We start from the raw sequence: 16,129 nt of genomic DNA on the forward strand, positions 1-16,129 counted from the left end.
TCTCTGATAAAAAAAGCTATAGAATTTGGTCACATTTGTCTGCTACATCTTTCATTACAATGCATGAGGCTGAAATGCAGCTAGTTAAAACAATTGTCATTTTTTAAAAAACAAAAACAAAAATTAGACACTGACCAAAAATAAATAAATAAATAAATAACCTTAACTTTTCCAATCTAAAATGTGGAAATTTTAAGCAATCACATGTAACGAGAACTTAATGCATCGCTCCCAAACATAATGTGTGTAGAGTCAGGCCTTTTTGAAAGATGCACTTTTCACATAACAAAGAACAAATATTTTTTTATTTAATAAAATATTTATTCCATTATAACGTAACACGCTGTACCTAATAAACTGGTACCTTAACTTAACACATGGCTGCAGTAATGCTCCTCTGCAGCAATTTCTGTATAAAGTGTTATGCAATGTTTAAAAAAATAAATAAATATATACAGGCACCTTTCTTCCCCCCCCCTCCCCCCCCTCCCTTTATCATTTGGGATATGTTTGAGGCAAACGGTTCAATAAGACATACTTACCAGGGGATACATTAGGATTAATTTACTGCATTGTAGAGGATCATAACAATGCTGCCTGTTTAGTACCAAGTTTAAGTTACTTTGAGAATTGATTTTCACCAGCGGGTATTTTCTCGTCAGTACCTCCATGTCAGTAGTATCAATTTCTCTAAACAGAAGGTTATTTTAGAGAGACCTTACTCCTTAATTTCCCCCTCCAAAACATCCTTTGGCTGAAATCCCCTTTGTATCACTACAAAAAAATAAATAAAAAATTGGAGCCAACTGTATAAACAGAGCATGCAGCTGAAGACAACAACAAAATATTCTGACTTTTTATTAGCTTCAATTGACTCTGCAGGCCTCACAGGAATATTAATTGGTAAGGTGGTGTATTAAAGATTTTTTTTATTTTTTGACTGTAGGACAAACAAGCACCCCTGACCAATGCACCAAGCATAATGGCAGGTTAAACATCAGCGTAGTCACCTAGCCAGTGACTAGCTGTCCAGCAACATGTACATTTCTCTAAACCAAAAACGATAGCTCCTCAGCAGACATACACTGTCCAGATTTTCTCTAACTCTACCTCTCACTCTAACTCTACCTCTCTACATCTCACTTAATAGCTGGTATGCAGTACTCTCTAGAGATAGCCAGAGCCTAAGAGCCATCTTCAAACCTCTATAAAAACTACCAATACTTTCTGTTTTTCACCTTGGAGTAAGTGTAACGCTGCATTAAGCACTTTGCTTACCAGCATGGACTACAGAAACCACTTGTAGTCAATGTTTGAGAAGTTACTCAGGACGAGTAATAGTTTAAACGTTAGATATTAATATTAAAGTTATTATTATACTTGTTACTCAGTATAAAGAGTAATTTGTTTCTATACTCATATTACTTTTTTACTGCCCCCATAAGAAATAATGCCTAGATCAACAACAGCTACACAGAAATTGCTTGTCCATCTACGACTTTGCCAAGTAACATTTATACGCCTGCATTGGACCCTAGTACAACAGTACTTCAGCTGCATGTTTTGTAGTGAACAGGATTACAATTTCTATTCACATAATGATGATATTGTGTTACTTTATATATACACACAAGTCCCAAATATATCAGTGCTGAATATGTTGCCATTTTTCCAGAGAACACATTTTTTTATTTTTTTTAAATCAAAATATCTGATTAGTTATCTGCATATACAAGCTGCGGGATAATTTTACTTTTCATGGTTCTGTTCAGACTCTCACACAAACATGGTTAAAGTTAGAGAAATACTATGTTTGTCTTCATAGAATAAAACGGTGACAATGCTTTAATTTACTTTCAAATACAACCATGATCTTAACACAACCTTAACTAAAGTGACTGACTGGAAACAATGTTTACCTTGGAGTTTCACCTTGGAATTATATTCCATTGCATTGTCTTTCTCTAGGTAGCAATGCAAGACATTTCTGGGTGATAGCTTGACATCGCTCTTATTTTTATAAGTATTTCCAATAACATCTTTTGCATCTTCAACAGAGGGAGACTCAAAATAATGAGAACATTTCTAGCCAAAGTAACTCATACAATTTGCTTTATACTAGCATATCCAAAAGTTTGGATATTTTTATTCACTGATGTTTTTAGCTACAGTACTGTAAAACCCCTAATGCTAATTGCTCATTAGAACCTTACAAAAATGTCAGAGAGATGCAGAAAACAGGGCATCACAAAAACATCAACAATCATCATCCGGAGATTGTGAGTAAGTAATTGGTGCGTTATAGCATGTGTCTAAAGAAAAACATGACACTACGTTTTTGATGACTATATTAAAAGGACTTTGTTACCTCCTGGTTGTGTTTGTGGTATGAAAGTTCATGCAATCGGATATTTGTGTGCAATCTTAAGGCTGGTTACAATTTTGTGCTAAGTTTTTTATATTTATTAATAAGATGAGAGTTTCTATTTAAATTGAAATAGTCTTAATATTAAAAATGTGACACTTAAAAGAAAATGTAACGTCCTTTCACAGAGGACAACAAATATGATTCCAGTGATTCCATGTCAGATCAGCATGTTTTTTGTAATGCTTTTAGTTCTCTAATGTGAGTCCATGTGGCCAGACTGCTCACAGACTTGGCTGCTGGCTGAAGCCAATTGTATGAGATGCAGAACACAAGGCTCCCTACTTGGAAAAATTAGGGAAAAAAACAGTGAAGGAGTTCTTGCAGTTAGCCCTTAGACAGGAGGACTCTAGAGGAAACACCAGAAAGCCATTAACTAACCACAGCATTATGGTGATCTATTTGCTGGAATGAGCTACAGACAGCTAATGAACAAGTCTCAACCCCCGCTTCCCAACCACCACTCATCACATACACATACACACACTGCAAATGCACACACTGGGAGGCAACACACAGTGAGAAGCAATGCTGAAAGAGCTCTTGCTTGTACATAACAGCATGACAGATCAATGCCTGATTCCTAAATCAAGGCAAAAGGTTATTCTCCGTCTCACTGGGATTCCACTTACTATCCCCTATATCTAAGACACTCCCATACCCATTTAAACCAAACAAGTCCGCCCCCCTAAACAACACGCACACACATCTCCTAATTAAGAGCAAGGCGGTGGGGCTTTTTTGTGTCTGTGGTTATGCCTGCAATGTTAGTGTCTGGACTGTGAAAACAGATCTGATGGACTGGTGCCCTCAGCTCTCCCCGATCAGGCTCCAGCAGGTATCCCCCATGATTGACAGCTCACAGGTCAGCGGCCCATCTCTCAGTCTGTTAGAGGGTGGGCGGTAAAGAGATTTGGAATGCCTGGGACCCTGATTGCTTTATTGCTCGCCTGTCAGAACCATTGTACAGCTCTGTATTATTAGGGCTCACCATCTCTCACCGTCTGGAAGGTGTCGCGTCTCGGCTCTGCATAAAGAATCACCACCCCATTCAAAATGCTCTTTCTTTTTGGCTAAAAGGAAGAAAGCACAGATTTTTCCACAGAATCTCCTGTATTGGTTTGTCAGATAATGCAACACAAGTGTCTCCAGGGAATGATTTGGAAGGCGTAGCTTTACTCTCAAATGAAGAAAATTTGAGATCCCACTTGGCAATCATAATTTATCACAGTGCTACTAACAATAGTCTATAAGATTATACAGGAACTGCTCTGATGTATCTGATTATGTTTCTAAGCATGCTGATTTTTTTTTATACTGTAGTGTGCACACCTCTGGAACAGAAGACCACAGGCTTCTTTTTAGCTTCTTTATTTAGATTTTAGTTTTCTAGTGAATAGCCAAAAACACGCCATTTGATATAAACCTGTGGCCTCTTGAAAAGTATAAAACAATTATAATACAATGTAAACATTTCTCAGTTACTGATTATCAATTTAGCCTTTTCAGCTTTGTGGATGTATTTACATAAATTTACAATATTGCTGGATTTTTGAGCCAAAAAGCGAACCTCTGCTTTTAGAAGATGGTGACATTTTTAGACATATTACTGAGCAAAGGTGAATTAATATACAAGTATAGATAGATTAATCAATATGGAAAATTGTTGGTTGTAGAAGTTTTGTCCATCTGAAAAAAATAATGTGTAATCACAAAACGTCTACATTTGAACACTTCTACACAAAAAGTGTTTATAGTCATAGTTTACAGTAGAATAGATGGGACATGCCTAAACTAGAATTTCAGTGTGTGAAATTTGTGAATCAGAAATAGCAGAATCAGTGCTATAATACTGCAGTCTAATTATGGTCATTCTGTTTTGCCCTGTACCTAAATAGCCAGATGTTTCAATTTAATTTGAATTTGAAGTACAAAACGACACTGTATCTTACAATCCTCCATATTATGTTGACATGAAGGGCGAAGGAAAATTCTGAATATCAACTGAGGAAATGTTGCAAAATGTCCTTCACTACAGTCCATTCCCACTGGAACAAAAAAGAAAATCCTCCTCTAAAAGATAAAATGACCCAATAAACAACATGTCTACACAAATCCCTAGCTGATTTTTTTCGTGTTACTCCCGAGGCCGAAATGACAGACTGGCAGGTTGTTGAAGGTCATCAGAGCAGGGCCTCCTGGTCCCCTGGAGCCCAGGTGATGGCCAGGCCACATCCCCAAGTGCTCTTGCTGCTCCAGGCAGAGACAAGCCCACTGGGGTGCCACGTTGCTGTCTCCATGGAGATGAGGTGACAGGCTGGCCGTGGCTCAGACTCACACCTTTATGGTCAGCGACTCAACGTCCCTGAGGATACTTTTCTGTCTAACAGCACGTACACACAAGTCGTGTAGGTCCCTACTCCCACCCCCAAAACCATTCACCCTCTCTTTTTGTTGTCTCCTTTAACGCCAGTGCAAGCACAAAGCGGGATACCCCCCACAACAGTCCAGCCCTCCTAGCCTTGGCAGTGCTACCCTTGTGAGCCTGCTGGGAACAGTGGTGCGATGTTAGATTAGACCTGCAAGTCTGGGCAGGGCCTAAGAGGGGATGCAACCCAAAGGGACTGCCCACTCTGTCTATAGCTCATGTTCCATTATGGTTTTATCTGGGGGTGTGAAAGCATCATTCCCAAATGCTGTCTCCTTTAAGATCCTCTCACAATTGGCTGCAGGAGAAAACTGGCTTGACAAGCGTGGTTCAGTATCCCTGTTGATCTATGTTATCATGTCTCATTAGACCGATCATATTTGACAGATAGTTGAATAGCAGATGCATATTTTCAGAAGCTTTCTTGTTAGTGATCATATTGATTTTTAAAGTGTTATGGTTCATCATTGGGTATGTGTGTCCAAATCTGAGAAATGAATGATAACCTGTTCATCACTTTACCCCCTGAGTGTTCTTACTGGAAGCCATATTGATTTTGTTAGTCTTAGAGTCCTTGCATTGCCTGGCCTTTACCTCAGGGACAAATCTAATTGTTTATCTCTGGACAGACTTCTGCCTTTACTCCCTTCTGTCTCATTATGTGCCAAGATTTGTCAAGTCAAGTCTCTCCACACTCTCAAATCTCGCTTTACAACATGTCGTTCGGCTGAACACTACAGATGGCTTACTTATCAACAGACCCTCCCACATGGAATGCTACAAACATGACAGCACAACACACTTGCAAAAATATACACAAACTGACATACAATGTAATCACACTCTGGAGACACGATTACACATACTGACACATTAAACATGAGTCACTTTTTTTAAGAAACACTGATTTCTGATATCTTTGTGTAGCCTTCCTACATTTTTTGAGATCTACAATTCACTGCAGAACAACAGTTTTATTATTTGCTACCATTTCATTAAAGACAATGCTGTCTTTTATTCCTATTTACTATAATCACAGATGGCTTATAGTAGAGTAAAACTTGATCACAATGAAAATCCTCACAACTGGCATTTCATTGAATGGTCAAATCAATGGATAAATTTGATTTACTGTACAATATCACATTACTTTGATTTTACACTTTGAGTACTTGCAGTTCAATCAGTTCAAATGTAATTAAAACCAATAAATAATGTAGCCTACATTTTATGCCACTGCTATGCTAATTGTACTTAATGCATTTGCCAGTTTTCAATACAAACTGTCTATGGTGAATCTGTTTAAGTGTGTTACTAAGCTCTACTAAACCATATCTAACGTAGTCTAAGGGAGTAACACAAACCTCCTGGAGACTCGTTAGTCAGGCTCATATACTGTAAACTATATTCACACTGTTCCTCAAGTCAAATCAAGTCACTAATCTAACTAAGTGTGCATGAAAACAGTAAACAAAATAAAATAATATGGATACATATATTTCAATACACAGATTTGCAAAACATTATAAATATATATATCACGTGCGTTATTATCACACAGAATAATAAATCTGTGTGATAATATTTTACTTCAAGTAATTATCTTGTTCATAGTCAATTATCAATCATTGACTCGATTGCCTGGTCAACTTGATTACAGTTTTTTTTTTTTTGTTTGTTATTTTTAAATAATGTTGCCTCCCTAACTCTTTCAGGACATTGGAAGACTTTGGTCAAGTTTTATCAGTGAGTTAACTCCAACGAAGTAGGCCAGATCGATAAGCACATTCTCAGAAAGGAGCCAGAGCAGAGAGTCAGAGGCGCGGGGGAGAGAGGCGCGAGAGGCAGGGAGCAATCAGAGAGCTATGGATGTGTGTGCCTTCAGGAGTGGATCGATGCACTGACAGGAGCCCTGCTTTGTTCTCGCACAGTGCTCAGATGTTTGGTGTGCTTAACATGATTGCTTAAAGGTTTTTGTTTGCCTACTTGTGTTTTGGTTTGTCATCTTTCTCCACTTATACTGTATTCTGTTGTCCCTTTTGGTAGTAAGGTGGATATGTAGTTAGGCTGGCTATCTTCAGTGTCACTGCCTTTGGTGGTTGTAGTTAGCATTTTACTCTTTCAAATATGAAAACGGCCAGCGAGGGTGTATGTGTATGCGTGAGTATGCACATATATACCTATATCTCTATCTCTCTCTCTCTATATATATATAAAAAAAGACTTCCATGCTTTCTGTTCTTTTTAAATAGAAGATGTGCAATGTTTACATTGGACTTTGACATCCCTTGGCATTTCTCTAGTTTCAAGAAATATTTCATCCTTAAACCAAAACGCCACGGAAACTGAGTTAAGCACTTTCTCTAACTAAATACTCTGTCAAGAATTAGTTCCAACAAGAACTAGGGTGTGTCTGTGTCTTCTTATAAAGGTGTTGACCGCAAAGGACAAGTAGGTGTCAATAGATCTGCTGTCAGTGCCTGTCGGACGTTAAGACGCATAAGCTCTTTTCCAAGCCTTAATAAAACAGATGCACCCTTGTCTGAGCACAACCCAGTATCTCATTGTACTTTGGCCTTCCAACCCTGCCACTGCAAGACCCCTACTGCATTGGCTGCATGAGAGGGTCTCATTAGGACAGACAAACGAAAACCAGGGTCAAGGTATATAAAGGTATCCAGAGCTAAGGAGCATGCCTCCAAGATGAGTTGGGAGCTCCACCACATCCTAGGGCCACCCCTAGCAGACCTCTTGCCCTCCCCATTATGACCTCCAATATCCACCATTATTTGATGAAGCAGAGCTTGATAATTATTTTGCATGGATGAAGAAGGGGGCACAATGTGAAAGGAGTGTCTCACTCTAAGGGAAAGGATGGTAGGGGATGACAGAAAAAAAAAAAGAAAAAAAAACTAACAAAAAAGATCAAAAGCAGGCCTTTCGCTTTTCATGCCTCAGAGGTTCCAAAGAGGATAAGGAACAATTGGGCCCTGGGTATCCTGTCTTCTCTGGCAATTAGACTCAGCTGATGAAGTGAAAGGGATGAATGGCAGAGTTCAAGGCCTTCTCTAGGATTCACACAACAGGGTGTGTTTTTTACCTTCTTTTCCTTTATCTTCATCTCCCTTTGGAGTGGCAGAAATCCAGCTGAAATATTTCAAGATGAAGACAATGTGATTCAAGGTGCCAAATATTAATCATGGGGGCTGATGAGATTGAGGAGGTGTGAGAGGAGCTAAGGGGCAAAAACAGACTTTTATCCAATCATAGTAGGTGCGCACACACATTTTCAACTCAGTGCCCTAAGAGATAGGCCTATCTGTCCACATATTTTTTAAATTAAATTTGCTCCAAATTTAAAATTATCGCCATCATCAACAACTATTAAATGTTAAACTTCAGGCAGTTTATGGAACTCAAAGGGAGGAACAGATGAACCTGGCATATGGATCTGTTTTTTCAGATAGTGTTCAGAGGCACACCTAAATGGCCGGCTATACAACAATAAAGCATATGGCCATTAAATAACAAAATAAAACACTGTCAAAATTCGGAGTGCCAGTAGGAAGTGCAAACTTTGTATTTGTATTGATTTGCACAATTTGTGGTAGGGCACACCACACCGTATTGGTTGTTGTTTTGGTTGGTGAGACAAAAACAATCATTTATTTTGTCCACTGACAAACTTTAACATTTGGAAAATTATTTATAGTTCTCCCAATTTGGAACAAAACATAATTCCAAAAGGCTGATTGATTCAAGAATTCATTGTGCAACACAAGAACCTAAAGCAATCAGATGCTTTCCTTTTTCCACTTTGTATCAAAGTCTTGCATCACCCAAAAGGTATGGAGTCCATCATTTATTGACAGTCATACATAAATAATTGAGTAACTTTTATTAGGTTCTCTTATGTGTAGGAGGAAGTTTTGACCTAACACACAAAGAAGTTATCATGTCGACATAATATCATGTCGAGTTTAATTTAGATGCCACAGACTTTATGCCACATCACGCGTGGGTCAAGTTGCACACTTTTCAGAATACCTCACCTATCCTAGTAAAAATCCAAAGTAAGTTGATAATTTCAGCACGATAAAAAGTTTACGTTTCTAAAGGTAATTATATTTGTAGGGTTAAGTCGATCCCACCTGAATTATTGAGTTTTAAAATCACTTGCTGCTGTTAGATCACTGTAAATTTTCACAGAAAATTTCTCACAGTGGCCAAGCCAGTAAATGGGCCCCAAGTCTTTTACGATACCGCCACACTGCACTAAAACCTTAAGATGATTAGTGATATTCTTAAAACCTAGCCCACTGATAATGTGTTTAAAGAAGCGATACAGCTTTTCCAAGCTTTGAGTTCAAAGTCTGAGAAGCATGGGGTCAGAATGCCAATGGGCTAAACAAAGAGTAGCCAAAATGGGCTTTGGGGGATTTGAAACTTAGGCCCCTGAACCTCTTTGATCAAAACAGAGCTACAGCCAAGGAAATACTAAGTATCAAGTGGCTGGGACTGTGCTGCTGCCCAAGAATGAGTGTTTTGCATAAAGAGTAAGACACTATAGTTTCAATAACATAAAAATAACCATAGTAAAAAACTATCACAATATTATAAAAGGAATTCCACCTTCTAACTAAAATCCACATCAGTATAAGATAAAAATAGAAAACTCATATTTAATTGTCCTGTATATTGGTTTTTATTTTCCAATACCAAAATAAAGACGATAAGAAGATAATTGATGTTTATATACATATATATATCTCACAATTGTATATGAAGTTGTACTGAATGAGTGGCAAATCTTTTTAAATTCTATTCTAAACAAATGCCATATGAAGATTAAATTAAATGAATTTTTTTCTTGAAATATTTAACTGGCTAATTAGCTCTACTGACTTGTAGCAATGTCCTCTTTTGTGCCTGATGAAACAAACAAGAACAAAAGTGCTTGGAACTCAAACTTGAACACATTTTCCGATCTCAAGCAGCATTGGGTAATTAAACAGGTATGTTTTCATCTCATTACAATAATAAACCGTTGAAGTCAAAGAGAATGCAACTATTGACAATAAGACTTAAAATCCAACCTCACCAAATGTACAATGCGATTAATACATCAAAAGTTCTCTTTAATAGTAAGACACCTTAAATTGAATTTAAATTTAAAATCACCTTAAATGAAAATGAGCCAATTATCTAAAAACATAATTAATCAAAAACTCAATAATACTTGTTTATTATTATCTTTATTTACAGTGTAACACCTCTAGGCAGTTATAGCAACAACTGATTATTGCTGGAGACGGCCATAATGACAAACACAACATATGATAGAGGAGATGGTTATATTCTTAGAATTTCAATTAGCCTGTGCAAGGTCTTTAAATATTTCCTTATAGAACTGGAGGTTACCACATATTTAAACAGCTGTAATGATTTAGTCCACGTCAATCCACTTTTTGAATACTTTCAATGGTTTTAGTCTCCAGTAAAAAATATTAAAACTGGTATAACAAACTTGTGATGATGACTGCTGCATCACTCCAACAGACTGTAGTTCACTTAGATCGTCTCCAACTTTAAATAAAGTGGGGAAATAAAAGTACAGTGTATGGCAAAACAACTACCATGTTTAAAAATACACAGTAAAAGTTGTAGCTGTATTACATGCATAGTGAATTAAGACAAGGCACTAATTGTACTCAGCTTTCAGACAAAATATTAGTGCACATTCTGGGATGTACCTGGTTACGCCCTACTTTTGTATCAGCTGTGGTTTTTATGAGCTACAACACTTACCTTTACCATCATCTGTAGCTGTTCCCATTCACTTTGACTTGCCTCTTTTTGGTTATGGAGCCATTAACCAGCTTCAGCTGCAGAAAAAAAACACACAGCCTATCAGAAGAAATTTTAATGGAACTATAATACAATATGATGTAAAATGATGCACAGGAAGGCAAACATGGCTGTATTACTATGAATTAACCTGCTGGTTATTTTCTGAAAACATGCAGTAACTTACACGAGCAAGGTAATTTCTTATACAGTCACTACAAGCAAGCGACACCTTTGGAATTGTCTAAGTGCATGTATGAATTTGTCTTACAATGAGGTCAGATCTTCATCTACGTTACAATAATCAACAAGCACAATCTATTTGAACTAATAATATACAAGTGGAAGAGCTACAGTAAATGCTAAATAAATTATTAGAGCTGTCCTCTACAGTATCTTTGTGACTTTATAGTAGCACGAGCACGATGGATGGCTACATGGAGCATGGGTTTCAAGACAACACGACACAGTAAGTTCATGCTGTCTCAAACAATAACTGAAAAACATCATTGCGTGCTTGATGGTTCGAGACTGATGAAATGAACAGTTTGGACTCGGCCTTACCTGGGGTTTAAAAAGGGCACTGCATACCTATAGGAAAACATCATCGAGTAGTTTAGCACGGTGAAGAGAGCATCATGATTTGGTGCTGCTGTGCCGCTCTGGGCCTGGACAACTTGTTATAATAAATTTCCTACTTTATCAAGGTTTCCTACAGTGTGGTGTCAGTGTGGCTGTCCACGTAGCTAAAGCTTAGCAGCAGCTGGGTCTTCCAGCAGGACAAAAACATCTAAGGAAACCCACCATAAATTGGCTTTTGGAGCGGCCTAGTCAGAGCCCAGACCTTAACTCAAAAGAGATGCTGTGGAATGACCTCAAGTCAAACCAGACCTCCTAAGACTATGTCTGAGTTAAGGCAGTTCTGTTAGGAAGAATGGTACAAAGGTTTTCATTCATATTAGTTTTGGGTGGCATTTGCATTTATACTATACTAAGTCTATACTTATGACTTAGATGAAGCTAACATACCATTTAATGACTTAATACAGAAAGCCAGGCCATTTCTAAGTGTTCACATACGTTTTGCCACTACAGTGTTTTAGCTAAAGAAAGTTAAAGTTCACAACCCAAAGGGTTTTAAGTTCCTATAATGCAAGACAAGAAATATTGAAACATTTCATTAATTTCATAGTGAGAAGCTGAAATAAATGTCAGTTTTGATGGTTGTCAATCCCAATTGTCAAAGTAGTTCTTTATATTTAATTATTATTAAAAGCAAAATAAATTGTAAACACATTATGACATACAGCATGTATACCAGAAAAACTGGGAGTTTATTGATTATATTTAACAGTTAAATATTGTATTTTGTGTCATCCCTTTTACTTTCTCTAAGTCAGTTTCAAAGTGATCATTTCAGTATGGTGGACATCTTAGTGAATATACATAATGAACAAAAACTTATTCCATTATTCAGTCTATTACCACTGGCAGATCACTCCTGATGACACACAGAGATGGGATACACAAAATATAATGGGCATCTTGTTTTAATTGTTCAAATTTTCTCTCTTTTTTTTAAAGGCGACAGGGCCATTACTCCAAAGTCACCATTTATCAGCAGTATCACTGAGGATTAATGGTTTCACTTGTGCTAGTAAGAAATGTTTAAGTTGTCTTGATTATCAGTCCAAGAAAAAGAATAATGGTTATTTGTCATTGTGTTAAGGAGTGAGAGAGACTAATCTAACAAAACACTCAGTTAGGAATGTGATTAACCCTTTGTGGTGAAACTGAGTGGGTGTGTTAGACTGTGCACAGCAGTCAAACCTCTGTCTGTTTCAAACGCTTCACTACAGCAGAGTTGTGCCATTGTTAAATAAAAATCTATCAACAGCTATAGTAATGTGCATGAACGCTGTTGTGTATGAGACATAAATATGCTTTAATAAGGGTAATGCAAGTCGCGTTTCTTTACATGCACAGAGTTTTTATATCTTCTAGCTTTACTGTAACATTTTGAATAATTCCTACTGGTTTGGTACCAACTCATACTGTGATGTGATAAAAGAAATGAACAATGGCTACTTTTACATAGTACACAGGAAACAATTATATACCGTAAACCTTAAAAAAGCGACCAATTAATCAATCAATAGCAAGGACAGAGTAGTAAAAGAAAGTGTTCTAGTAAATATGACACTACACCAAAGCTAAATTCATTTAGTGAACTTATGGCCCAACATTAACAGCGTAGATAAGTAAAAGAAAAATTGTGATAAACCATGACGATTTGGAATTTAGAAACATTTTGAATTTAAATTGAGACTGATTTTGTTTGCAATAACAGCAATTACCACCACCATAGCTGCCATACTACCCATTTAACACATTTGTCCTGTGAAGGATTCCCCCCACACCCCACCCCACAGTCCCTGTAGCTCTTACTGGTTGTGCAGGTTTCTTCTTGCTCTAGCAATCTCCTACATTATTTTCCTTGTCTGTCACCTTTATGGTATCTATTAGCCACTCTCTACTATCTGTTTGTGGGGCATTTTCTCTTCCTTTTCCCCATGAATGTTTTATATATTGGAGGGAGAATGATTGTTCTTTGCAATGAGGCCAGCGCATGGCATCAGTAAGACAAATTGCTCCAGAACGTCTAAATGGCAGTCAATGATAACTCATTGTAAGGAGAGTAAGTGACTTCCAATGGAGTGGATAGGGGACAAAGAATAATGGCAGAGCACAGGTGAAAAATAGATGTTTGGCTCAGTGTAATTACTCCATTAGGGGGCTCTCTGTTAATCTACCAAACCACAGCAAGTGTTTTTACAGCGATGAGGAGGTGACAGGCAAAAATGACTGCAACTGGACAGAGAGGAGCCCCACTGCCTCCCCAATCACAACACACACTATGAAGTGTTTACTAATGGACAAATGTACTCTCGGTTTCCACTCTCTACAGCATCCCACATGAGGTACACCAGTTACAAGTAAGCGTGGTGATAGATGCATTGACGAAGTTCATCACTGAGCTGACATATTAATTACCTGCAATATGGTCCCATGCATTCAGAGTGCTTTAACCTCCTCTGTCTCAATTGTGTATGAGGAGATGGATCAGCTGTGAGCCTGTTAAACATGAAAATCTGGGTTAGAAAAAAAAAAAAAAAAGGGGGGGGGGACAAAGGCAAAACCCACCCACTGGAAATCAACACCCCCATTCTGCTGATTTCCAGACAAACATAATGATAACAATTTTTTGACCATTTGGTGTCTGCTGCTTCCGCCTGTGGCAATATAGACAAAAGAAGCCTGGAAAAAATGGTCCAATATGGTCTTAAGAGTTTATTCTGACCACACAATCTGTTTTCTTAAGTCAACTTTTAAAACACTGCTATGAGCAGTGCCCGCAGCTTTATCACTGAAGCTCAGATTGACCTTGTATTCACCTTTATGCTATTTCCCATCTGTTTAGGTTCTACCCTAGAATCCATCCCAGTTGGCTGTAGGCCCACTTTGCACTGGGCTTCCTCACTGGAACCCTGAACAAAACCCTGTAGGAGCAAAAAGACTTTGTGTTCGGCCTATTTCAGAGAAATTTCAGTTTGCATCTCAGCATTTCTTTCAACACCCAACAAGCCTACTTGGGAGTTTTCAGGCGGTTTCCCATGTGCAACATAAAGAAGCCCCAGCAAGTGTGAGAGATTTACCCCTCTTTTAGTGCAGTCTCTCAGTCCTCAGGCATACAGCAGAGTTAACAAGAGGGTCAGAATGGTGTGGTCAATTCCACAGCCTAGCTTTCAAAAGGTAAATGTGGGAAAACCCACTGACATACTCCTTAACATAAAGTGATTTGATTTGGACCAAACAGGTCAGTTCTTGTTTTTTTTTAAGTAGCCCAACCTTTCTTTTTAACTTACAGTAGATGTACAAAGGACACGTTTATCCACATGCACTGATGCAGCTTTGCTGAGAACACTCCCAGCAGCTAATTATAGGAGTTAAAGCAACACAAACACACTTTGGACGCTATCAGCAGGCAGGTACAGCCGACATGGCTCAAATCACATACAAAGGCACCAGTAGCAGAAATACAAGGCGTCCAGATGGACAATTTTCTCTGGCCCAAAAGCTACAGGTTGTACAGGGACTTCAACTGCTAAGGACAGAGTGAGGTGCCTTTTTCAGTCAGTGCTGGACACAAGCACGGTGACCCGATTAAAGCCGGAATCCCTGGGTCACGGTCTTGTTTTTTAATGCTTAATTTGTGTCTCGATAGTGACACGGCCCGTGGCTTGCACCTACCTGTAATATTATCTTTCTAAAAGCCGAGGTTCAGACAGTGCGCTTGTCACTGTAACCCAACACGGAGTGACAGAGCGGACTGGCCTGCAGCGAGGAGCAGGGAGGAAGCGGCCGACGGCTGGAAGTGGAAGTGGAAGTTGCGGGCTGCGGCGCCGCTCAGTGGACGCTCCGGATTCAGGAGCTGCTTTCTGCACGGTGCCTCTGTCACGGCAGACTTCCGGCCAGAAATATGAGAAGTCTTCTAGAAGCCAGTTCGAAAAAAGGAAACTTTTTAACATATTGTTTTAAATTACTTAGTTAACTTAATTTATTTTTATGCCTCATGAAAGATCAGCGTTGATAAAAATGGCGCGAAATATATTAGTAAGCTCGATTATCTCCCTCAAGAAACAACATTATTTCTTTTTAATTTTTAATTTTCATTTCATTTATACTGCTTTTAGGTTACTATGATTTGATATCTATTAGATAGATAGATAGGTAGGTAGATAGATAGATAGATAGATAGATAGATAGATAGATAGATAGATAGATAGATAGATAGATAGATAGATAGATAGATAGATAGATAGATAAGTTACAGATAATTGAGCATTTTTGCTCAGATCACTGAGGTTGATCTACGGGTCTACCTGCATTGTGTTCATACATTTTCTGGAAAATTTAAATGTGAATTTATTGTATGAGAAATGAATGACATATACTTCACCTTCAAGAGCTTAATTCATCACAAGTTGCACAAGTATTTCTTGATGACCATGGAGCAACACTGTGGACTGGGATATTAAACTTCACCTGAACTGAAACTGGTTTGCTTGCTTCGGTGCCCTTTGGTGTTAAGCAACAAACAAGTTCACAGTGTCTGTGGTCCAGCCTTCTCAGGGCTTCCTTTGCATCAGACACACTGCCCTTCATCTCATGCTAATGTAGTACAAAAAAGATACCCAGCTTTAAAGACATGGCAGTCAGTTAAAAAGGGCTGTGCTTTGTGTTTGAAGCCATAAATGTGACAGAAGACTTCAAGAGGAAGACCCATAACTGGCAGTCTAAAGATGAGTGAGAGGCGGACAGGCAACATGTTTTTTTCCCATCCAGAGGGGTATTCTGTGGCCAAGCTT

The 16,129-nt window shown here is 38.2% G+C and overlaps 1 long non-coding RNA gene across 1 annotated transcript; it reads right to left on the reverse strand.

The window, feature by feature from the left end:
• Positions 1-10,164: 10,164 nt before the first annotated feature.
• Positions 10,165-15,134, reverse strand: LOC137125016 (uncharacterized). Its single transcript, XR_010914080.1, has 3 exons — positions 15,012-15,134; positions 13,755-13,835; positions 10,165-10,738 (listed from the first exon to the last, which is right to left on the reverse strand). It is a non-coding gene; the product is annotated as an uncharacterized lncRNA (long non-coding RNA).
• Between the last annotated feature and the right edge of the window lie 995 nt (positions 15,135-16,129).

Source organism: Channa argus, chromosome 4 (assembly GCF_033026475.1).
Source record: "Channa argus isolate prfri chromosome 4, Channa argus male v1.0, whole genome shotgun sequence".
Taxonomy (NCBI): Eukaryota; Metazoa; Chordata; class Actinopteri; order Anabantiformes; family Channidae; genus Channa; species Channa argus.